The sequence below is a fragment of the Typopeltis vanoorti genome, chromosome 8, assembly GCF_054136105.1.
Source record: "Typopeltis vanoorti isolate ZY-2024b chromosome 8, IOZ_Tvanoo_1.0, whole genome shotgun sequence".
NCBI classification, from domain to species: domain Eukaryota; kingdom Metazoa; phylum Arthropoda; class Arachnida; order Uropygi; family Thelyphonidae; genus Typopeltis; species Typopeltis vanoorti.
In genome coordinates, this window is record NC_143556.1 from 151,592,010 (window position 1) to 151,619,499 (window position 27,490).

Genomic DNA, 27,490 nt, shown 5'->3' on the forward strand with positions numbered 1-27,490 from the left:
GGCATGTTCTGCAAGTCCAGACTTTTCAGGTTTAAAGTATTCAATATAAGATTGGTGTTCTTCTAGCCGAATGGAGGCAGATCTTCCCGTTTGTCCGAAATAACATAATCCACAAGAGCACGGAATCTGGTAGACACCTGGATGATTGAGATGTGGAAGCTTGTCCTTTGGAGAAGCGAGAAAGGTGGAGATTTTTCTAAACGGTCGAAAGGCAACAAAAATATTCAGTGGTTTTAAAATTTTTGCTATACGTTCACTGATGCCTTGTATATAAGGGATGGTAATGCGCGTTATTTCCTCTGTGTTTGAAGAGGGAGACATATTAAATCTACTCAAAGTTCTTTTAATGAAGCAATTCTTATAGCCATTAGATAGAAAGGAAGAAGTTATATATCGTATTTCTTTCTGTAAAAGATCGTCTGTAGAACAAAAGGAGTGGGCCCGATGAACCAGTGTTTTAATAGTTTCTGCCTTTTGACTGGGATGGTGATGAGATTCCGCATGGATATAATGGCCTGTATGAGTCTTCTTTCTATAAACTGAGAAATGTAGGTTACCATCTGGTTGGCAAAGAATTAGAAGATCTAAAAAGGCTAACTGCTTATTTGATTCTACTTCTAGGGTAAACTTGATCCTAGGATGAAATGCGTTTAACTTACTGAGAAATTGTTGAAGTTCATCAGAAGATATAAAAAATATAAAAATTATATAAAAAATACTTTGGATTTTAAAAATAAAATTTCAGATCTTCATTTGGACATTTCTGATATCATGATCAGTTTAGATGTTGTTTCTTTATTTACAAATGTGCCTCTTTCGGAAAGTATTGAATTACTACAACAGGAATTTCCTTCAGACATTGTAAACTTATTTGATTTTGTAATAAATTCTGGTTATTTTTCTTTTAAAAATAAGTTATATCAACAAATTGAAGGAACAGCAATGGGTAATCCTCTCTCTCCTGCTATCTCCAATTTCTTTATGGAACATTTTGAACAACGTATCTTTGACAATATTTCTCCCAGACCTACTCATTGGTTCAGATATGTCGATGACATTTTTGCTGTATGGAATGGCTCTTCTGATGAACTTCAACAATTTCTCAATAAGTTAAATGCATTTCATCCTAGGATCAAGTTTACCCTAGAAGTAGAATCAAATAAGCAGTTAGCCTTTTTAGATCTTCTAATTCTTCGCCAACCAGATGGTAACCTACATTTCTCAGTTTATAGAAAGAAGACTCATACAGGCCATTATATCCATGCGGAATCTCATCACCATCCCAGTCAAAAGGCAGGAACTATTAAAACACTGGTTCATCGGGCCCACTCCTTTTGTTCTACAGACGATCTTTTACAGAAAGAAATACGATATATAACTTCTTCCTTTCTATCTAATGGCTATAAGAATTGCTTCATTAAAAGAACTTTGAGTAGATTTAATATGTCTCCCTCTTCAAACACAGAGGAAATAACGCGCATTACCATCCCTTATATACAAGGCATCAGTGAACGTATAGCAAAAATTTTAAAACCACTGAATATTTTTGTTGCCTTTCAACCGTTTAGAAAAATCTCCACCTTTCTCGCTTCTCCAAAGGACAAGCTTCCACATCTCAATCATCCAGGTGTCTACCAGATTCCGTGCTCTTGTGGATTATGTTATTTCGGACAAACGGGAAGATCTGCCTCCATTCGGCTAGAAGAACACTAATCTTATATTGAATACTTTAAACCTGAAAAGTCTGGACTTGCAGAACATGCCATCTTCACTAGACACAGAGTTCATTGGAAAAAGACAAGAGTTCTTCACAAAAGTCAGTTTCTCATGGAACGCCTTTATAAAGAAGCATGTGAAACTCTACTTCATTCTCCTAACTTAAACAGATCCGACGGCTTACGTCTATCCCCTTTATGGGAGATAGTACTTTACAAATCAGCTAATCTTTCCTAACTTTTTATTGTATTAATTTTTTTTTTTTTTTTTTTTTTTTTTTTAGGAAAGTTATTGACCTTTTTAGTTATCTTACACCAGCTACTTAGGTGGCGCTTTTTGGAATTGTCAGTTAATGTTTAATTTTTGTGCCTAATTGTACTGAAGATGCCTGTGACACACGGGCGAAAATTATACCATTAAATAATTTTTCTACGTGAGTTTTTCCGTTATATTTTTATGTATATATAAAGGGTGTCCCAAAATTCACGCAAGATTTAAATTTAGCACCATTTGTGCAGTAAAGTGTTGCCAATGAGGAAAAAAAGACAGCGTGACAGCTGACAGTTCAGGGTTATTAAAAAAGGAGCGCTACACGAAAGAACAATATTTTAAAAATAATGAAGGTTCGGCAGCTACAGTTCGCAATTTTCGTACAAAATATGGTCGGAATAGTGATTTAACTTCATCAACTGTGAAAAGATTAATTAAAAAATTCAAGGAAACTGGACCAATTAGTGATCTTATACACTCTGGCCATCCTTCAACAAGTCGTTCAACAGAAAACATCGAAGCAGTTCGTGAGAGTGTTGCTGAGAGTCCAGGAACATCAATTCGGCACAGTGGTCTTGAATTGGGCATTTCGAGAAGCTCTCTACAGCGTATTCTCATGAAAGATTTGCAACTTTATGCTTACAAAGTTCAATTGACTCAAGAACTGAAGCCTACTGACCACACACAGCGAAGAGAGTTCGTTGAATGGATTATGGAACAACAACAACAACAAGTGGATGCTTATTTTTCAAACAAAATCATCTTCAGCGATGAGGCTCATTTTCATCTTGATGGCTTCGTTAATCGACAAAATTGTCGCATTTGGGATTCAGAAAATCCACGAGTGATTGTTGAGAAACAAATGCATCCACAACGTGTCACTGTTTGGTGCGGATTTTGGGTTGGAGGCATCATCGGTCCATTCTTCTTCGAAAATGCAGCTGGTAAGGCAATAACAGTTAATGGTGCTCGCTATCGCGACATGATAATCCAGTTTTTTGTGCCTAAATTGTAAGATATGGATGTGGACAACACATGGTTTCAACAAGATGGTGCCACATGCCATACAGCCCGAGAAACAATTCACTTACTGTACAAGTCATTTCCTGGTCGTGTAATTTCCCATTTTGGTGATCAGAATTGGCTGCCCAGATCATGTGACTTAATGGCGTTGGACTTTTTTCTTTGGGGTTTTTTGAAGTCTAAGGTTTATGCCAACAAGCCCAAGACCACCCACGCCTTGAAGGAGGAAATTGAGTGCTGTATCAACAAAATTCAGCCACATTTATGCAAAAAGGTCATGGAAAATTTCGACAAAAGAGTGCGTATGTGCCAGCAAAACCGTGGAGGCCATTTACCCGATATGCTATTCCATGCATAACATTATACTGTATACTTTATGAATCAATAAGAAATTACAATTTTCAATTAAAAACCTGTGTTTTCTATCAAAATTACTTCTTGCGTGAATTTTGGGACACCCTGTAAATATATAAGACAAGCTGAGTTACATTATTAACTGTAAGCTAGAGAAACAATGATTTGATCACATGTTATTCTACTGGCATGACCTCTAGTGAAAAAAAAAATTCATGCCAGTAGAATAACATGTGATCAAATCATTGTTTCTCTAGCTTACAGTTAATAATGCAACTCAGCTTGTCTTATATATTTATGTATGCTCCAGATCATGATCTTGATATGAAGATCGAAACGTCGGGATAATAAAAAAGTTTTTTAACACGGTTGTAAATTCCATAAAAAAATTTTAAATTAATAGTTTAAAAAATTATGCTAGAGCAATGACAGCTGAAATAAATTCTACTTATTCATCCAAATCTTGCATTTTCATTAAAAATAAATTGTCAAAAAAAAATAATAAATTCATTAAAAAAACACAGAGCCGATTTTTTTTTTTTTTTCGTTCTTATACATTACCTCAACCACTAACACTGGTATTACCTGCTATTCTCTTGAATTTTCATTGTATTAAATTATAAAAGCATATGATTCTGCTCTCAAAAATTTTAACTTTCATTACAATAAAGCCAATAATATGTCAAGTAAGTTACATAAAGGAATGATTTCACAATAAAAACTGATCTGATATAAAGGACGATAAGACTTAAAATATACCAAATAAATTCAATTAAAGAGTAAAGTCACCTGGATTTCCCCTTTTGTTCTATTTCAACTGTTTTTATGGTTTAAGCCAGTTTACAGAACATACTGGATAATTTCTCGATGATAGACGTAACTTCCTGCTTTAATGAGATATGGTAAAAGAAGAACTAGGTTTAAAACTTATAAATGTACAATTTCAAGAGTTGATTCAAAATTGATATAGATTCTGAATATTATTATCATCCTAAGACCACATGGAGTCAAAGACCATTCTCAGTGGTCCTTATGTCATATACACAGCTCATCATACCTTGCCTTAAACACATTCAAATTCTCTGCAGACACCACACTCTCAAGCAATGCATTATTCCAATCAATCACAACTCTCGATGCAAAAAACCTGCTTCTCACCAGGGATGACCTCTTGTTCCCCAATCTACCATTTTATGAAAAACCTCTCCAACATTAATTCTATAACCCTCCCCCCTCACTAACTTGTACATCTCTATCATATCACCCCTCTCCTTCCTATCCACTAGACTCTGCAAACTGCAGTCTAAACCTTTCGTGATATTCCACATTCTAGAGATCACAAACTATTTAGGTCAATCACCTCTGAACCTTTTCCAACATCTCATTCTTTCGAAAACTAGGAGACCAATTCTGTACATAATGTGGCCTAATCAAGGCCTCATATAATGGAACCAGAATATCCTTACAAGTCAATGTCCTCCACATCATTCCCAGAATTTGTTGTGTCCTCATAATTTTGGCAATGTGTCCCATAAATTTCAGATCCTTATCCATTACCACCCCAGGATCTCTTATGTCCTCTAACAATATATCCCCACAAATCTTAAATTCTACATCCCATTTTTGTTTCCCAAATTTTAAAACCTTGCATTTTGCAACATTGAACTGGCATCCCCATTTCCATGCCCATTCACTCAATCTATTGAAGTCTTCTTGTAAGGCCACATCTTCTCTACTCTTCATAGTTAATCCTCACTTTGCATCATTTCCAAACAACTGAATATCTCCATCCAAATCTTTTCCAATATCATTAACATACAGTTTAAACATCAATGGCCCTAAAACAGATCCCTGAGGCATGCCACTAGTGACTATCCTCTTCCAGGATATTGCTCCTCCCATATGCAACTTGCTGATACCTATCAGATAGCCAGTCTCTAATCCAATGCACTAATCTAATATCCAACTCCATCCTCTCTAGTTTGACTATCAACTTATCATGTCCTCTTGTCCTATCAAAAGCCTTTGCAAAATCTAAGTGTACTACTGTGCATCCCTCTCCTCTGTCCAAGGAAGCGTCACCATATTGTAAAAAGTAAGGAGATTACTAAAACCTGACCTCCCTTTAGCAAATCCATGCTGTCCATCAAAGATAATACCGTTGTTGTCAACCAAATTCTGGATTTTGGTTTTCACCACACAGAGAGGCTGTAGATTCTTCTTACCAGCCTCTCCAACACTTTAACCACAAAAACTGACACACAGATAGGCCTATAATTTGATGCTTGAGTTCTGCCACCTCCCGTATGAAGCTGCACAATCACACCTTCCTTCCACTCCTTTGGAACTTGACCCAATGTAAAACTCATTAAATAAATATGTCAAGACAGATGTCAACTTCCTGACACATTCCTTCAAAATACGTGGTGATATATCATCACTCTTACAGGCTTATTAACATTACGTTTGCTCAATTCAGGAATTACAGGAAAGGCTTAATACACTTTTTATTTTCACTGGTGATTTAAATGTGGCCTTCTTTCACATAATCCTCATTGCCAGTAAAGGTTGGTTGATTGGTAGAGCCTCTGATACTACTAATGGCTCACGCAAAAAGTTAAGCAAGTTTAAGCACAGTTAGTAGTTGGAATGGGTCAATAGTTTGATGTTGTTTGCACACTCTCCCTCGATGACTCTTTGGACTCCCTGGAGGTGTCACATAATAATAATAATAATAACATATGGATGGATGACAATCACATGGCCTTAATGTAATGTTTTTTTATTTTTGGTTGTATATTTATATTTTATATCCAAATGTATAAAAAACATGAAATTTTGAAAAATAACCAGTGAGCTTATGAGAATAAGACTGGAATCGGAGTTGCCTTGGCTGTACTATTTAAAACAACATGAACTCTAATCAGTATTCTCTCCACATGTCAGGTGTTGATGGCAGGGCAGCTGAAGAGAGTTCGTCCATGTACCAGAAAGGCTTTCTAGATTTTAGTCAAAGACTAGATGGATTTATGAGTCTGGTGCAGGGGCAGGTGTAGGTTGTTCATTGCTTTATTAAATTTTTTAATGGAGGCATGTCTTCTCCGTATGTTTAATGGAACAATGTTAGATAGGACACGCAGCCAAGAGAGAGGGGTGCTTCTCACTGTCCCACTAATTGTGCACATGGTAGAGTTTAGCTGGGTGTCTAATTTTAGTGTGTGCACTTCTTTTCCAGACAGGAGCACAATATTTTACTGCAGAGAAACAAGGGCTAGTGCAGACGACCTTAGGACTTCTGCACCACAACACCAGGTTGTTTCAGCACGTCTTGAAATGATATTGTTTCTCATTTTAATTTTGTTGGACAGGTTGGTGATGTGCCTTTTATAGGCACATCGCCAACATTGGATTTGGCTTCAAGTACCACTGCTTGAAGTACTCTTCCAGGATGTTCAGGTCTGTGTTCAAGGTTGATTCCAGGTTGGCAAAGGAGGTAGACTGATGTAAGATCATCAGCGTACATATACTTGCTTGAGCTGGTATGTGGTAAGTTGTATACGTAGATGTTAAAGAGTAAAGGGAATAACAGAGCCCAGTGGGAGATCGTTGTGAAGGAATCTGGGACTGATCTTTTTTCTGCCAATATGGACCCAGATCTTTCTGTTGGAGAGAATGGATTCAAAAAGCTGGAAAGTTTTTTTGCACCTTATAATATTTCCTAGCTTTAAGAGGAGGCCCCTGATCCAGACTGTGTCATAAGCTGATGTTAGGTCAAAGAAAGTGGCTCCTGATTAAGTTTCTTCTGGAAGTCTGCTTCAATCTGTGTTGTCTGGGCCAGGACCTGGTCTCAGCAACTTTTCCCCGGCCTGAAGCCAGCTTGTTCAATTGGGTGTTTCACCACTCTTTTGATGAGTGGTGAAATTCTTTTCAGGAGAAACCGTTCAAAGAGCTTAAAGGTGAAGCAAAGCAAGGAGATAGGTCATCAATTTTTGATATCATTTTGATTTTTACCTGGTTTGACCACGGCAATTATTTTGGCTTCCTGGCACAGATTTGGTAGTTTTCCAGTCATAATTTTTGAGAAAAGGGCGGCCAGCCATATTTGACCTTGTTGACCGAGATGTTTTAGAAACTCGGGGAGGATACCATCAACTCCTGCAGCCTTGCCATTCTTTGCAAGTTTTAAGGCTACCTGTACCTCTTCCCAAGATACTGGGTGTACAAGTTCAGGAAGCTCTTTCAGGATTTGTCTGATAAAAGATTGCACAGTAATTTTCCTGATAAAGCTGAGACATATCTTGGAAGTTTTCAATAAATGATTAGCCATTGATCAGGAATTATCTCTGTTGTTTTGTGTGTTGTTGGTTCTGCCCTACCTAATTTTCTCAGAAGTGACCAGCTTTTCAGGCTAGATGTGGTATAATTGAGTTCATTGATGATTGAGATCCATCTTTCCTTTTATCCAGCATTGCTATAAGCTCCTTAGCAACAGTTGGGTCTTCAGTCTCTTCATATTTGGCTAAAAGTTCCTCAGTTTCTCTACTCCAGAATGGGATGTATTGTTTTCTTTAGCCTCTAGGAATAGAGGATTTGGCTGCAGTTTTCAATAGTTTGACAATTCTTGGATAGCAATTAGTGGTGAGTGGAATTGTTCTAATGATTTGCTCGATTTGTTTCTGAAATGCATTCCAGTTGGACCTGTGACGGTTCCATCTAGAGATTGGTGTTCCGCTGATGACCTGGATTAATGTGCTTGTCTCTATTAGTGTAGGACAATGCTGACTATTAGGGAATCTTTTGAGGATGGTTCTGATTGTTGGAAGGGTGGTCTTCAATCTTTAGAGACTATGCACAGATCTGGTGTGTAGGTTCTGTTTCATTTGGCTGAATGCACTCGCCAGATGTAAGGCACATTGTAAGGCACTGCTACAGAAAGAACCAGAACTAGATGGAGAAGATTTCATCCATTACCACTGTTTAATCCACCAGGAGAATTTGTGTGCGAAAACTATTGGATTTGAGAATATCATGAAAGTTATTGTGACTGTCGTCAACAATAGGACAAGAGGAATGAATCATCATTAATTCCAAGAGAGTTTTTGAACCAAGAGTGCAAAGTGGATCACAGCGATGTCGTTTATTATAGTGATCTGCATTGGTTGAGCAGAGTTAAGGTTCTTAAAAGAGTCTTTGACTTAAGGAGCGAAATACAGTAGTTCATGCAAACCAAGGGGGAAGCCGATTGCAGAATTCAACTATCCGAAGTGGATGGCAGACTTTGCCTTTGTGATCGACATTTCGTTGCATATGAATGACCTAAATATGTGGCTACAATCTAAAGATCAACTTGTGCACACCGTTTGATTACATCAAAGCTTTTGTAGCCAAGCTCAAACTTTGGGAGGCACAAATCGCAAAAAAAGAGACTTAATTCATTTTCAGCTTCTCGCTGAGTCCATCTGTTCTTCTCTTGATAAATACGCTACAAAATTGGCCATGTTGCGAAGTGAGTTCGAAGAGAGAGATTTAGTAATTTTCTTAACCAATAGTCTTCTTTAGATTTATTTTCAATGCCATTCAGTGACAATGCTGTCGAAATGCCAGGCTCAGTACAAAAGGAGCTGCTTGAACTCCAAAACAACTCTTCTTTGAGAGAAAAATTATTCAATATGCCCTTGCTTACATTTTACAACGACTACATTTCTGAGGATGCATTCTCTAATCTTCACCGGCATGCTTTGAAGATGTGCGCTTTGTTAGGAAGCACATACTTACGTGAGTAGTTCTCCAGAATGAAGTGAAGTCCAAGACAAGAACTCAGATAACAGACCAACATCTCGAGAATACTCTGTGCATAGTGACTTCCAACATTGATGCCAACATCGACAAGCTGGTCAAGGAAAAACATTGCCAAATTGCCCAATGACATTATAAAAAATGAATGTTTTCTTCATTAAATTATCTTTTTTCAAGTATTGATTGTATGTACTTATCATGAACCCGACTCCTACCTATGCTCTTAAAGCTGATATTGTTTATTTTTATAGGATTTTAAGTAAAGTATCAAATGAACAGCGTTCCTTGTGAATCTGGAATGCATCTTTCAATTCTAAATACTGCAGTATAGCTTAGTGGCCCGCGGGCTTCACTGAAATTTTTAATGCAGCCTGCACTGTCTGAAAGGTTAAAGACCCCTGATCTATATGGATCACATTATGAAGGAATGTGGTATTAAATCTGATATCAAAATTGTAGATGTTAACCTCAGCTCTATGCTTCATGTGCACTTCTAAATAAATCCACTAGAAGTCTGCAAGATTCCCTGACTAAATTGAATAGCTGTTGCTGGTATGAAGGTCAGCAATAACAAGACAAAGACATTGAAAATAGGAAGAAACAGAAAATATCAACTGCGTTGTGAATGGAGAACCTATAGAACAAGTAAAACATTTCATCTTCTTAGGTACGATTTTTGGTGAAGATGGTAAATTAAATATGGAAATAGACAATAGAATTAACAAAGCTGATATGGTATGAAGTCAACTGAATAAATTTATATGGAATAAGAGAGAAATTAGTGAAAACACTAAATTATCTGTATACAAGACAGTGTTCAAATCAGTTTAAACTTATGGATCTGAGAGCTGGGTTATAAAATAAAACTCTTGACCAAAGACTAGAGACCACAAATATGAGTCCTGAGAAAGATTAGGGGGGGGGGGGGGTGAAAAGATGGCATCAATGGCAATATTATATTAAAAACGAGGATATTATGAAAGAACTTGACATTGTTAGCATCCAAGAATGTGTTAGCAGAGCTAATCTCAGGTCGTATGGTCAGTTAAACAGAATGGAAGAGGAAAGATTAGCAAAACAATTGTTGTCTGCCAGGTTGGCAGGAAAAAGACCCAGAGGAAGACCAAGATATAGGTGGATTGATACGGTAAAAAGTGCCTTAGAAGCCAGAAATATAAGATCTGATAATGTTGGGGTCTTGACAGGCAACAGACGATTTGGAGGAAAATTGTAGATAGGAAGTTAATAATGACACCCCTTGAGGGTACATAGCAAGAATTTGATGGTGATCATGATGAAGTTCTGAATCAAGACATTTATCTCCATAGTTATTCTTGAGGAAGACTGGTGCACACTCAGGTGTGAGACAAAAGGTACACACACACACACACACACACTATCTTCCCTCTTGATAATTAAATACTTAAGGAATTGAGAGCGTATACTAGAAATATAAATTAAATCAACTTTAATATATACTTTCCAATATTTCGGCAATGTCACGTTGCCATCTTCATGGGAACTTAAAACATGTGCACGCAAGTACTACATAACAGCAAATGAGAAATGAAGTGAGGAAGCTACCGTTTTTTTTTAAGTCCTGATGGTGCCCCCTGGTGGGTTATATTAGGTGTTCTTGGCCTTTGGGCTGAAGTTCTTCTGATGTATGTTTCTCAAATTTGGGGCAGTCTCATGCATCCAAATTTGTTGGGGTTTGAGGGGTTTTTCCTAAGGGCTGAGGCTAATTCCATGAACATTTGAACTTGTTGCGGTGTATTACTGTGCCTTTCTTCCACCTTATTCTGTGGCTAGTATCCAAAGCATGGTCTGCAAGCCCAGAGTAGCTGTACTGGTGAAATCAGATGTAGTCCTTATGTTCTGAGATATTTGCTGTCCTGCCTGTTTGGCCAAAGTACAACAATTTACAGCTGCAAGGGACCTGGTATACACCAGGTAGGTCTAGGGGAAGTGGTTGGGCTTTAGTAGAGCAGATAAGGGATGCCAATTTTCTATATGGTCTGTAACAAGAGTTCAAATCATGTTTTTATTAGGATTTTGTTAATTTTTTTCGGAGGTGCCTAGGATGTACGGAATGGTGATGGATTTAGAGTAATCTTTTTTGTGACGGGGGGGGGGGAGGTGGGTTGTGGATAACTGGTTTTAGTATTTTTGGATTTTTTTTTGGATGATAGCCATTGGCTGAGAAAGTGTTAAGGATATGATTTAGTTACAGATAGAGGGGACAGCCATGGGTTCATCACTTTCACTACCCTTGGCCAACTTCTTTATGGAGACTTTTGAAGAGAAAGCCTTAAAGTCTGCCCCACAAAAACCTACCATATGGCTTCGCTACATTGATGATGTGTTCGCTATTTGGCCACATGGCCCGGATACACTCCTCTTCTACTTAACACACTTAAACAACCAACACCCTAGAATCAAGTTCACCCTGGAAAAAGAGGAAAACAATAGCCTCCCATTCCTAGACACACTAGTCATCCACCAATCTGATGGAACCTTGGTTTTCTCAGTTTATAGAAAACCCACCCACACAGGCAGATACATTCACCAACAATCATCCCACTCACAACAACATGGAGTTATTAAGACACTATTCAACAGGGCTAAACTAATCTCTTCAAATGACAAAGCCCTAACCACTGAACTAAATCACATCCTTAACACGTTCTCAGCCAATGGATACGCCCCCCAAAAAAGATCCAAAAAATACTAAAACCAGTTATCCACAACCCACCTCCCCCCCCCCTTCACAAAAAAAGATTACTCTAAATCCATCACCATTCCCTACATCTGAGGCACCTCCGAAAAAATCAACAAAATCCTAAAAAAACATGACTTGACCTCTTGTTACAGACCATATAGAAAATTGGCATCCCTTATTCACTCCACTAAAGACCTACCTACTCCACTAAAGACCTGCAAGGGACCTGCTGTATACCAGGTCCTGTAAATTGTCCTACTTTGGTCAAACAAGCAGGACAGCAAATATCAGAATCTCAGAATAGATGGACTACATCTGATTTCACCAGTACAGCCACTTTGGGATTGCAGACCATGCTCTGGATACTCGCCACAAAATAAGGTGGAAGAAAGCCAGAGTAATACACCGTAGCAAGTTCAAATATGAAAGACTATTAATGGAATCAGCCTCAGCCCTTAGGAAAATGCCAAACCTCAAGAAATTTGGATGCATGAGACTGCGGCAAATTTGGGAAACATACATCAGAAGAACTTCAGCCCAAAGGCCAAGAACACCTAATATAGCCCACCAGGAGCACCATCAGGACTATAGGAAAACAGTAGCTTCCTCGCTTCATTTCTCATTTGCTGTTATGTAGTACTTGCATGCACGTGTCTTTATCTTAAGTTCCCATGAAGATGGCAACACGACGTTGACGAAATATTGGAAAGTATATATTAAAGTTGATTTAATTCATATTTCTAGTATATGCTGTTAATTCTTTCAGTATTTAATTATCATGTTTAACCAGCGTATAAGCCTTTCTACAAGAATATCTTCCCTCTGATCTCTATACATACCTGTAGCATAACTATAAACAACAAATTACAAATCTTCAACCCACTCTTATGGAAGAAAATCCTACAGACTGATACAAAAATATGAATCTTTATATTATAAGCAAAAATATACTTCGGACAATACTCCTACTAATAATGGCTTATGAACATTTCTGGAAACCTGTTACTTGATGTCGTGACTAGCGTGTTGGGTAAAGGCCATGATTTTGCTGTGGTATCTAAATCCATTCCATATCTTGATTTTTTTTTTTTTGCATAATATTGAAAGCAATCTGTCAGTACTTTAAACGAAGATGCTAATAAACTATGTTTTAAAGTTGCTGTTTTACTTTTTAGAAGTAAATTAGCTCCATGTAATTTATCTAGTACTGAAATCTGTGCACTGGTTTCATTATGACAAAAGAATCATATTTATTTCAAAAGTGGATAAAGAAAAATCTGTTGTAGTAATGGATAAGACTGACTATGAAAGGAAGATTATCTTTTACAGGATACCTAAATCTATTAAGAAGTTAGTCATAATCAGTGGTGAGCTATGGAAATTTTAACAAAGGGCTTGCAACGTCGAGAGAGAAAAAAAAAAAAAAGGCCTAACCCTTATAATACTTATGTTGCGACTTTGCAGAGCTTCTGCCAGATATGATAATTCCTGTAGGATATCAATCATTAATGCTAGATTTTTTAAAAATTCCAAATTGAGAAGTTGGTTTAAAAAGCCCTTATATTTATCATTCAATGCAAAATGCTTAGATAAAGCTGGGTAATTTCTACTCAAAGCAAGAGCCGTTCATAAACTGCAAATTGCCCATCATGGTCCAAACACAAGGCTGATCTTTAAAATGTCGATACCAAGGTCTTTTGCAATTGTATTTATTTCTCGTTCTTCGAAAGAGTCTCTTCATATACCTACTTAGGTCATATCATTGATCTAAACTGTGGATTCCAAAGGAAATAAATAGGAAAGTTCAACTTACCTGGGGTGCATTCAGAAAATTGAAAAGCATTTTTCAAAACAATGATGTCCCACACTGTTTAAAAAGGAAGACATTTAACCAGTGTATACTTCCAGTCATCACATATGGTTGTGAAACTTGGTTGTTAACAAAAGCACTGGCAAATAAACTAACAACTCAAAGTAAAATGGAGAGGTTGATGCATCACATTAAAGAGAAGGAGGAAACACCTGGATAAGAAGCCAGACTCACATCACTGACATCATTCTTCTAAGCGACTAAAATGGAAATGGGTCGGACATCTGTCCAGGAGAGAAAATGCGCGATGGACCACTATAGTAACGAACTGGATTCCAAAAGAAGGGAAACGAGTCCAAGGACATCCTAAAAGAAGGTGGAGTGATGAACTGCCAAAATTTGTTGGGAAAAATTGGTCAACCATTCCCAAGAAGAGAGAAAGGTGGAAAGAACTGGAGGAGGCCTTTGTTCAGCAGTGGACAGAAAATGGCTGAAAAGAAGATTAAGATAGACAGGATGAAGGCACTGCCATGGGTAGCTCTCTGTCTCCACCTCTGATAAACTATTTTTACAACCATCTGGAAGATACCTTGTTCTCATCCATCCATCCATCCCAAGCCCTTTCGTTTTGTTATGTCGATGATGTTTTCGCTCTTTGGCCTCATTCTAAAAATAAACTTACCACTTTCCTATAATGAATCAATAGCCTTCATCCTCCACACACATTCAATTCACTACGGAAAAAGAATATGTGGTAGTTTACCATTCTTGGACATCCTTCTTACGCTTACAGGCTCTTGTACTTAGTCAACTAGTGTTTATCGAAAACCTTCACTAGCAGATACATTCATCGAAAGTTTGCTCATCACACCTCTCAAAAAATTGGTGCAATGAAGTCTAATTAACAGAGCATATAATGTATGCTATATATGCCCTCAAGCTTATAACAAGAAATTTTCAGTATCTAAACTTCAATGGAATTAAATGATTACAACCCTCATCAAATACAGCATATAGTTGACTCCTATGTGCCAACACCTAAGGATTTTTCAACAGAACACAGAGTTCCAAATCCTTATATTTCTGGTATCTCTGAAAACTATTGAAAGAATTTTGAAGCATCACATTATTCCCACATATTTTCAACTCTCAACAAAATTTCTCATCTGTTACCATCTACAAAAGACAAACTGTTACTTCTATCATTAGTTGGTGTTTACCAATACTGCGTGAATGTAATCTGACATACTTTGGTCAGACAGGCTATTCTGTGGAAAAAAAAGAAATAATGAACATCAGTATTACTCTAAATATGTGAAACTTCAAAATTCTGGTTTGGCACAGCATAGTATTCACACTAAACACAGTATTATTACGGGCAATTCCAAGGAGTACATAGACTCATCGATGGAGGCCCTAACATCATGTCAAGAACAACTATTCGACATTCACACAGTATCTATCATACTTTGCCTTGAGCTCATTTACAGTCATTGCACCCACAACAGACTCTGACAGCTAATTCCACTCATTCACCACTCTCCAAGTAAAAAACTTAGCTCTAACAACCTTGCTAACCATACTCTTGCCCAGCTTCCGTGTATGGACCCTAGTACTCCCACCACCAGCCCTATTCTCAAAAATATCTTCTGAATTAATCTTATAGAAACCCTTCAGTAATTTGAATGTCTCAATCATATCACCCCTTTTCTGCCTATCAAACAATTTCTGCAACCCACAAATCTTCAACCTGTTCTCATAAGGTTCATTCCATAGACCTGCTATCATCTTGGTCACTCGCCTCTGGATTCTCCACCTCCTCCCCATCAAGAAGAAACCTAGGTGACCAAATCTGGGCACAGTAGCCGAGACTTATCAAGGCTCGATACAGAGGAACAATAACTTGCTTGTAATAGAATTCTTTGGTAACCAAGTGATTTGATGAGCTGATTTAGAAACTTTTGCAATATGCCCCTAAACTTCAACTCCCTATCCACCAATACTCCCAAATCCCTGGCCTCGTCAATCTCCTGGAGTACAGTTCCACCAATGTGATATACTGCTGCTAATCTTTTCACCCCAAAATGCATAACCGTACATTTTGCCACATTAAATTGACATCCATTCGCCTTAGCCCAATCCTTCAAACTATCCAAATCATCCTGCAAAATTTTGACATCCTGTGCACTCACCATTGCTCTACCCAACTTCACATCATCAGCAAACAAATGAACAGTTCCTCTCAGATCCTTTCCTATATTGTTAATGAACAAATTGAACAGTAGTGGTTCAAGAACAGAACCCTGCGGCACACCTCTAGTCACAGGCCGTCTTTTGGACTCTACTCCTGAATAAACCACTCTCTGATATCTCTCCATCAACCACCCTCCTATCCATCTCACCAACCGTATATCCATCCCCATATGCTGCTGCACTTTACTGATTAGAGTTCCATGTGGCATCCTGTCAAAGGCCTCAGCAAGGTCCAGTAGAATCACTGTAAACCCATTACCCTCATCCATTCAAGCTGTCACTGTGTTATAAAACTTGAGCAAGTTACTGAGGCATGATCTACCCTTCACAAAACCATGCTGTTCCCCCGTACAGTATCCCATTTTCATCTATCCATTCCTGTATTTTCCACTTGACTATTTTCTCCAAGACCTTCACAATGATTCCTGATATGCTGATCGGTCAGTAATTTATAATAGCAGTCTTGGAACCTCCTTCATGCAGGGGAACTATTTTCTACTCTTTCCTCCCCCCTTGGAACTAACCCAGACCAGAGACTCAGATTAAACAACATGGTCAAGGGCACTGATAATTATTTAGCCGCTTCACGTAAGACCTGTGCCAGTATACCACCCAATCCCACAGATGTATTCACATTAAGGTTCTGTAATAGACTATTCACCTCCACTTCATTCACCACAATTCCCGTATAAGCTGTTGGTTCTTTCATTCCTGCAATGTCACCACCTGGATGATATACTCTTGCAAAGTTCTCGCTCAGTAATTCCACTATATCAACTGATTCGGTTACCTCCCTACCATTGGCATTCTTTAAAATCATTCTGCCATATACGTTTTTTCTTTTACTTGCAACATATCGAAAAAAACTGTTTGGGATTCATGCCTGCGCTTCATACCATTCATGTGCCTGCCAGTCATTTTTCTCCTTAAATTCCCTCCACAGTTGTTTCTTTTTTTGCAGCTCAAGCTTAATGGCGTTATTCATCCATTTAACCCCTACTTGATTTATTATTCGAACTCTAGGTATACAGTCAGCCACTGCCTCCTGCAAACACTTCTTAACTGCCTCCCATGCACTATCAACATCCAGCCCTTGCAGTTTTACATGCCATGGTACTGAACCAATCAAACTACTAAGCTTGTCATACTTACCAGCCCGATAATTCCACATGTACCCTGTCTTAATTGTAAATTCCACACCTTTAGCCACCTCCTAAGTAAATACCCAATGATCACTGTCACCGATTGGTGGCAATATGGTCACATTCGTTACAGCCAAATTCTCAGATGCAATTATTAGTTCAAACACTCTCTCACCCCTAGTATTTTCTATTACATGCTGTCGCAGATAGTTATCCCTTAATAACTGCATAAAATCCAATTCCTTCCTCCCATGTGTCCTCTCCTCCTTCCAATTAATGTTACTAGTTGAATTCTCCCATAATAATTACCCTCCTTCCACTCATTTCTTCTATTTGCTTATGCATACTGTCTCCACCATCTATTCCATCACCGAGTCTGTAGTTACACCCAAATGTATATTTTGTTCTGCTAGCCTCAATCTCGCACCAAATAGCCTCAAATGTGCTCTTTTCTGTATCCTGCAGTTCAACTTCTATTCTCCTTGGCTGCAGCTCATGAGCTATCATCAATAACACTCCTCCCCCCATTTTATTCTCCCTGTCACTCCTGAACACACTATACCCCTTACATTCAATCACACTAGCTATATAATCTTCTGTCAGCCACGTTTCACTAATGCCAATAACCTGTATCCTGGAATTGCCAACCAAGGCCAAAAATTCTTCCTTCTTGTTCCTAATACTTCTGGCATTAGTATACATTAATTGCAGAAGCCCATTTGTCATATCCCTACCTTGATGCCTTATACTAACTATCCCATTCTGATTTGTTGTCCTTCATACTCGCTCGGGCATATTACACACATTTTTTTACTCCTAAAGACCTAATTACATTCATTATTATTCCTACAATAATCATTAGAATCACTTTAATCTACAATAATCATACACTCAACTGTCTTCCTATAGTCTGCATATCTATTCCCCCCCCACTTAATAACTAGTTTCCCTGATTCTGCACATCCACTTCCACGTCATTCAACAACATCCTTTTCAAGTCTCTGTACACCAAATCCATTCAAATGCAAACAATCCATCTTATATAAATCCTTTCGCCCAACGAACTCACTCCACACCACTCTTCCTGCATAATCCGTGCATAAAGTCATGAGTAATTATGGCCCTCCTTCTATACTCTTCACTGTCATACCACAGCAACAGACTCACCATCCTCTCTCACTCTTCTCTTTTGCTACCTGAAGTAATCCTTCAAATCCTCTCTCATAGCCATTTTGTTTCCTTTCAAATCATTCATTCCTGCTAATTCTTTCACCCTCTGCTTTTGCGCTCTAATAGACTGACTTACATCCTTAATGTTCACAACCAGGTTGGTATGATTTTGTCAAACTCTCATCTATCACACCTCTTACTAAAGAATCTCCGTACAACACTCGCTCTTTCATTTTGTTTACACTCACGATCATACTCTTATTTTTCTTATCATACTTTTGCCGTTTATTAGTTAGTACGCTCGGTAAACATTTTTGCCAACATTCCAGCTACCGATTCGCCCTATGTATCGCTCCATGCAACCATGCGATCTCACTCATTGCATATGTCTCACCATTTTTATTATCTGTTAATCCATACATTTGTTCCATATTTTTACCTTCATTCTCACTTTCAATGCTGTTCTCACAGCTACCTGGTACTACCTCGCAAATATGACTATTCATACCTCGCATATCACTATTTTCTACATTCTGACTTTCAACAAAGATATCAGTCTCACGACCTGAAACACACTTTAAATCCTCACATTCCTTACACTTTCTGCACACATTCACTCCACTATCATTGTCTAACCAGACTCCAACTGCTCTCCTCAAAGCATACATCTCACAAATGGTACACTGAATAAACTCCTTTATATTAAAATTTTTGAACAAAGATGGCAATCTGGATGCCATTGTATTCCTTCTTATCGGCGCCATGTGCACACTATTAATCGTATCTATCAAATTACTAATTGAAATAACTCGGGAAACACACAAGTCACACTAAGATACGAAAAGTAAACAATACTACATAAGATTCAAGCAAATTTACCAATTATTACTTAAAATAATACTGATCTTCTCAGGAGCTCTCTACAAACACTACACACCATGTAGCCCTCTAGTGGCCAACCCAAGTATCTGGTCATATGCAGCTCATCTTCTCCAAAGAAGCAGTTTTAAATATGAATGCCTTTCCAAAGAAAGTTGCAAAGCGCTTTTGCTTCGACCTAACCTGAATTAAAGTGATTCTCTCTCTCTCTCTCTCACACCCAAAAGTTTGGGAGATTCTCATTTTATGTATACATCAAAAATAGTTTTCATATTATTTATTAATATCTAGCTTGGGGCAACCATTTTTAATTAGTAAACTGTTGTTGTTGTATGTACTTTGTATTGCTGTTCTTTGATTTGTTTGTTTTTATACACTGGCAATGTACTTTTATTTTCAATATGAAATATTCATACTTTCATTAAAGTGCAGATACTGTGGTTATCTTGTAATTTGTTGTGTATCTTCATATCTTCACCCTTACTTATCTATTTCATAATGAAAGAAAATGGTTAAATGCCATTTTCTTTCATTATGAAAGAAAATGGCATTTAACCTGATATTAGAATCATGTGATCTCAAACTCAGCTCTTTGCTTTATGCAGATATCTGGTCATATGTTTATCAACCATATGTTTATATGGTTGCCCCAAAACACTTGTACTCTTAAACATATCTAGTGAAAGTCTCCAGGATTCTCTAACTAAACTGAATAACAGCTGTAACAAATTTGGCATGAAAATCAGCAATAAAATGACCAAACTATGAAAACGACAGGAACAAAGCAAACTTCAGCTACATGCTCAATGAAGAACATATGGAACAAATAAAATATCTCAGATATTTAGGCAGTTTTGAGTGAAGAGGGGAAATTAAATACAGAAACGGACAACAGATTAAGCAAAGATGGTCCTTTCTTTTAGTGTTACATGGTGATTAGCATTCATTTTCTAAATTATGGATTTTACAACCGTGTTATAAGTTATAACTAACTCTTTTTATTATCCTGACATTTCGATCTTCATATCAAGATCATCATCTGGATCATACACCAATACAACACAAGCTGAGTTACATTACAAACCGTAAGCTAGAGAAACAAAAAAAAAAATTATTTATAAATTACATCAAGCTAGATTTAATTTAAGATAACATGAATTATTATTATTATTATTCATGACACCTCCAAGGAGTCCGAAGAATCATCATGGGAGGACACCTACTATACAACTATTTCCACCACTACACCGAAGCTCTACTACCAATCGTTTTTTCATTTTCAATAAACATTTTTTCTTATAGATAGTTTTCTTTCAGTAACAATGATGTCCTATTTTTAGTATTACAATTGTTATTTTCGATTTAGGATCCTGGATTTACTACAGTCCTGTTTATAGTTGTTCTTAGAGAGGAAGATTCCATGGGTCGAATATATGCCTTCCATATGTATGGGATTTTTAGACCTTCATTATTGTTCAGATTGGGGTGGTTGATAATGATCTCACAAGCTTCTTTAAATTTGCATTCATACCATGGTTTGGTGTGAGATGTAAACTAGTGCTTTTCCAGTCAATTTTATGTATGGGCATGATCAGAAAGGCCAGCTTCACCATAATTATTATATTTAATGTGTCGTTTATGTTCTTTTTGTCTGATAGGAATTGTGCGTCCTGTTTCTCCTATATATGGTATGTTACAGGTGCAATGAATACGGTATACTCCAGGGTGGGCCAGCAGGGGGGAGTGGGTCTTTGGATGAGTTGAGTAAGCTTTTAAATTTTGCAGGGGGGGTTTAAAGGTGTCTTTGAGGTTTTATTTTTGTAGTACTCTGTTTATTTTGTCTGATGTCCCTTTAATGTAGGGAATGGTTATAGTTTTGTTGTAGTCTGGTTTGTCTTTGTTTTTTTATTGAGGTCTTGTACAGAATTTTGTTAATAGTGTTTTGGCTGTACCCATTTTTTTAAATTCGTCTTTCAGGACTGTTCACTGGAGCAGATTTTCAGAGCCCTGTTTTTTAGAGTATTGATGACACCTAGTTTTTGTGTTGGGTGGTGGTAGGAGTTTATGTGTATATATTAGCCAGTATGACCTCAAAGACAAAATCAATTGGAAAAAAAACAAAAGTGCTACACAAAAGTTGTTACAAGTCAGAGAGAGAGAGAGAGAATGTTTTTGGAACCAACAGAAGCCTTGAAACATGCTCCAAACCTCAACAAGTATGGTTGTATAAATTTACAAAAAATTTGGAAGACAGTCATCTTAAGACCTGATTAATACCTGTTTTGTCTCCTGTTTTTTTTTTTTTTTTTTTTTTTTTTTTTTTTCAACATAGATAGCACCTAATTAGGACTTTAGTCTTTGCATTGTGTGAAGTGGTGGCTCGTGGCTTGAAATGGGGTGCTGCAACTCTCGAAATATACATACACACTGTAAGTACAGTGTATACATGTTTGGATAAAATATCAAAATCATGGTAAAAAATTTTTTAAAAAATTAAACGTGAAAAAATATTATTCATTATCGATAAAATTATACAGTTTGGTATAATTCAAAATTACTTAAAATAAAATATATTCTTCTGATTTTGTTTCATGAAAAAATATTGTTTATTATCGATAAAATTATACAGTTTAGTATAATTCAAAATTACGTAAAAATAAACTCCATCATCATAACCCAAATAATGTTCTAAAATAAAAACTATAACAAATGTTGTCTTTAATTGTAATGTCCAAATATTTAAAGAGATGGAGTAAACACGATAAGTACTATGAACACTACTACTGGCGCAAACTGCATATAAATGACAGTGGAACTGTGCGATGGACAGTGTCGCATTGCACTAATAGCTCGCATCTCACTATGACGTGCATATGCTTGCATGCGTAGCAATATGACACTGTGGCGTCAATATGACATAGTGCTGCTAGCGTCCTTAGCCCTCCTAAGTGCTACAAGATGGATATTTATTAGTTTTTTTATACAAAATAAGAGAATTATATAGGACTGTTGATGATAAAATTAAATATTACAAGCAAATATAAATAAATTAATAAATATATTTATATATCGAGAAAAATTGGGAGTGCTGCAGTTCCACAGTGCCTATGCATGAGTCGCCCTGGTTGTGTGTTGCAATTGTTTAAACTAGTCTCATGGTTATACCAGACTGCTGTTGTTTTGCATACAGTGGCAAACTGTTTCCCTGCTTTGAAGATGTTAGATATAATACCAGCGAAATATCAGCAAATAAGTTAAATAGTATTATTTTCTTATCAGTTTGTGTTCCCATGAATACCTTTAAAAATAAATTAAAATGCTATTGTGGTAGGCAAGAGTTTAGCTTCTTGAGTCATCTGACTTCGTGAGACCAAGAAATATTAATACTAAAATGGAAAATTTTCAAAAACCAAACTTAAGATATATTTTTCAGATTACAAATTAGAGAAATATTAAGAGATGAAGAATTGATAAGAGTCATATTAAAACAGAACTGAAACCTAGAAATGATTCAGATTTAATGTTGAAGGATTTTGGGGCACTCATGAAGGACAATTTAAAAGAACTAGCTGATCAACTTGCAATAAATACCACAAGAGAGGAGTGGGATGTCACTAATGGAAGTGAATCCAATTGAAATGGAACTCTTCCCTGAAATCCTTGGTATAGCAAGTAACAAACAGTGAATAGTTATCAGTATACCAATTGAAATGGAACTCTTCCCTGAAATCCTTGGTATAGCAAGTAACAAGCAGTGAATAGTTATCAGTATATCATAGTAATGGAGCAATAATACCAGGTAAAATGGAATGTATGTACGATGGGGAGTTACTGTTATTTTCTTCAAGGATGCTTACATGATGAAATTAATTATAAGCACTTTTGAATATGTGTGTATTTTAATTTATTTTCTTACTCACTATAAATATAGTTAAATACAGAATTATTTAACTTAAAATTTTTTGTCTTTTAATGAGTAACACTTCCCCAAGCTGTTTCGGCATATTTGTAATGACTGATGTATTTGGGACTGAAAAAACAAGTTTCATGTTTAAATTCTATGCCCAAAAAAATATAAGAATTAATCTTTTTTTTTTTTAAACATAGTTAAAATGTTTAAAACATTTGATCAGTGTAATTATTAATGGTATGAAATCAACACAGTAAAACTTGCTATTCATATTAGCCAAAACTGAATAATATAATGCTAGGTTGAATTAGATATACAATCAGATCATCAATGGTAATGTATTGCCTCAAATCATCGGAATGATCCAAAGGTAAATATTGAGTTGCCTACTGATAATGATGCAAAACTAAAGAGGGCAAGCTAATAAATAGCTGTTGCCCTCCAACAGCTGATACAGAGATCCTACAGGATAATTTAAATAGCTCAACAGCGTGGGCAAATGATGCATTTAATGTCGCAATGTTCAAGATTGAGCACTCTGGAATGAAAATATTTCAATATACAGTGATATAACCAGATTGCAGGAAACTGGTGAGGACAGGGCATATCATTTATTATTTCTCTTTACAGTACTTTGATACAAACACATTTAGATTATTGTGTACAGATTTGGTAGCTTTAGGTCCTTGGCGATGAAGTTGAGAGAGGTTCCATAGGCAAATGACCAAGGTAGTAATGACAGGTATGTAGAATGCTATTTATCACCCAGCAGCAGGGCCGCATTTACCATTAGGTGCAAGATGGGAGCCTCACTCTATGGGAGCCACATTTTAAAACCTTACACCTCACGAAGAACAATAAAAAAAAACAGCATAGTTATAGTTGCAAAATGAAATACTTATTTTTAAATATTAAATTCATAATATAAAAACTAGATGCTGCTGAAAAATTTGTGAGGCTTCCCACTTCCATTTGAAATACATCGTTCTTTCCTTAGAATATAAAACTAACAGGAACTCTGTATTCCATAAAATTCATGTATGTAAGTATACCATTTCTTTGCTGGATGTATATACGTCCAGCAAACCTGGATAATATTCTGTCCACCTGCTGAAAGAACATGGATAAGAAGTGTAGTTTAACCGTCATGTCCATTAGAAGATGCAATAATCCCTCACGCTGACAAGAACACTTAACTAGATTACCTAGCATACGTAGTAGCTACGTTCTGTGGCCTACAGCAAGAAACACAGTTGCTTGCCATTACTCAGTAACCGGAATCTAAGTTATATCAGACTAAATACCCATGAGTTATAATCATTTTGCTGCTTGTTTATATCGTATAATTATAGTTTTTAATGTCAGCATAAAATAAGAAATCCTTTCACTTTCTTCACTTCATATTGTATCACTCTGGAAGATCAATGTCACTATCAATTTTTTTCCTAATTATTTTAATCGCCAATACATTTTAAAATTCTCCAAGAGCTTGATTGATGATAATTATTTTTGTCAAACAATCATTTTATAAATTCATGAAAATGCAAATCTAAAAATGAATACAGCCTCTATCTGTCCCAAATTAAGTTTCCTATTTTATCCATAATCTTAGTAGGAAGGTTAGTTATCATACGTAAATCTTGAATCATATCATGTAATGCATAATTTTTATAACGTAATCTATTGGTTTTTGCATTTCAACTTTCTTGGTTTCCCCCCTAATCACTCACTACAAATCAAAATGAACGGCAGTTATGAAGTCAACTGTTATGTACATATTTTCAGCTAATTTCGATATTACGCAGCATTTTTGAAGTAGCTATATTTTCCCTACAGTTTATCTTTTGAAACATGTGTAGGTGCATGCATCAAAGTGAAATTTTATTTCCAAAATTTTCATAACAGAATTAATTTGCCTTTAATGGCTAACTCCCCCCCTCCCAAAATTATCACCACACACACACACAAATACTGCTAAATAACATGCGCGCACTTTCTTTTTGTATGAATTCGTTATTTTTCCAAAGTAATTCTAATGTTGCAGTTTTAAGCAAAAGACAAAGGCGTAGAATCTCTGATACCACTGGATATAAATTAGAAACTCACAATCGGAAAAAGTTTAACACCATTTGTTGTTCATAAAGAAAAAAAATAAAATAAAATAAATAAAAAAATCATTCCTAAAAATTGAAATGTGCAACCCATATAATCTTATTTTGCAAGGAAAGGAAGCAAAATGTCATATTTATTTCAATAAATGTTATTTAAAAAATATAAATATCTGACATAATATTTCCAATGCAAACAAACATTTTGATTATTTATTTTTGCAAATGTGAAATTCGTTTTTATTTGGGAAGAGACACAATAAGTAAATTGTGCAGCAAAAAAGGGTCAATCCAAGAAATACAGTGCACATAACTACAATAATCCGTTAACGGCTGGGGGGGGGGGGGTAATTGTATTTTAACAGATAGAATGATGAAGTTTCATCAGCATTCTGTCCCTTTTTATTAGGTCAAAGGGATTTTGAGAATATTTGCAAACAGATATATTCAACACAACTTAGCCTGTTATGTAAAAAGTGCCGCATTTGAAGAAATATTAGCGGCATAATTATTATTATTATTGTTCCGGGCAACTCCAAGGAGTCGACAGACTCATCGAGGGAGGCCCTAACATCATGTCAAGAACAACTATTCGATATTGACACAGTATCTATCATACCTTGCCTTGAACTCATTCACGGTCGTAGCACCCACAACAGACTCTGGAAGCTTATTCCACTCATTCACCACTCTCCAAGTAAAAAACCTAGCTCTAACACCCTTGTCAACCACGCTTTTGCCCAGCTTCCATGCATGGCCCCTAGTCCTCCCACCACCAGTCATATTTTCAAAAATATCTTCTGCATCAATCTTATAGAAACCCTTCAGTAATTTGAATGTCTCAATCATATCACCCCTACTTCGCCTATCGTCCAATCTCTGCAACCCACAAATCTTCAACCTATTCTCATAAGGTTCATTCCACAGACCTGCTATCATCTTGGTCACTCATCTCTGGATCGTCTTCACTTCCTCCCCATCACGAAGAAACCCTGGTGCCCATAACTGGGCACAGTAGTCTAAATGGGGTCTTATCAAGGAGCAATACAGAGGAACAACAACTTGTTTGTCTCTGCATGTTAAAGTATTTTTCAGAAGCCAAGTGATTTGATGAGCTGATTTAGTCACTTTTGCAATGTGTCCCCTAAACTTCAATTCCCTATCCACCAACACTCCCAAATCCCTAGCCTCATCAATCTCCTGGAGTACGGTTCCACCAATGCGATATACCGCTGCTATTCTTTTCACCCCAAAGTGCATAATCTTACACTTTGCCACATTAAATTGACATCCATTTTTCCTGGCCCAGTCCTCCAAACTATCCAAATCATCCTGTAAAATTTTGACATCCTGTGCACTCGCAATTGCTCTACCCAACTTTGCATCATCAGCAAACAAGTGAACACTTCCTCTCAAATCCTTTCCTATATCATTGATGAACAAATTGAAAAGCAGTGGTAAAAGAACAGAGCCCTGCGGTACACCACTAGTCACAAGCCGTCTTTTAGACTCCACTCCTGAATAAACCACTCTCTGGTATCTCTCCTTCAACCACCCTCCTATCCATCTCATCAACCCTATATCTATCCCCATCTGCTCCAGTTTACTGATTAGGGTTCCATGTGGCTGTTTTGCCCTTTGTATCGCACCATTCAACAATGTGATCTCACTCATTGCATCTATCTCATCTTATTTATTCTCTGTAAAACCATTAATACTATCATTCACACTTTCTACATTCACACTCTCACAATTCTCTGGTACAACCTCGCCGTTTCTTGTCATATCCCTATTTTCTTCATTCTGAAGTTTGACAAAAATATCACACTCACGATCCGAAATACACTTCAATTCCTCATTCTCCCTACATTTTCTACACACATTCACTCCTTTATTATCATCTAACCACACTCTGACCGCACTCTGCAAAAACGTACATTTCGCAGATAGTACGCTGAATCATCTCCTTTACATTACCGTTCTTGAAAGAAAATGGTGAACCATCATTACTGGCCGCCATTTTCCTTCGTGCTGGAGCCATACTTACTAGTAACGTATTTTATCAAATTATAAATTATAAACACCAAAAACACACAAACAGACGCACTAAGATACATAAGGCAAATAAAACTACGCAATATTAAAGTAAATTTATCAAAAATAACTGAAAATAATCATCATCATGCGTATCAAGGATTTAGGCCTAGCATGGCCTGTTCAAGCCTTAGAAGTCATCGCTGAATCATTTAAGAGGACATCCTGGTTTTCTTTTTCCTAATGGCTTGTACTTTAAGGCTTGTTTTGGTAATAATAATATTATTAATATTATCAATAATA

At 36.7% G+C, this 27,490-nt stretch overlaps 1 protein-coding gene across 1 annotated transcript in view; it reads right to left on the bottom strand.

Annotated features, from left to right (window-relative positions):
- Window positions 1-27,490, bottom strand: part of LOC150104433 (alpha-2-macroglobulin receptor-associated protein-like) — a 211,220-nt gene that overhangs the window by 160,330 nt on the left and 23,400 nt on the right. The window lies entirely within an intron of this gene.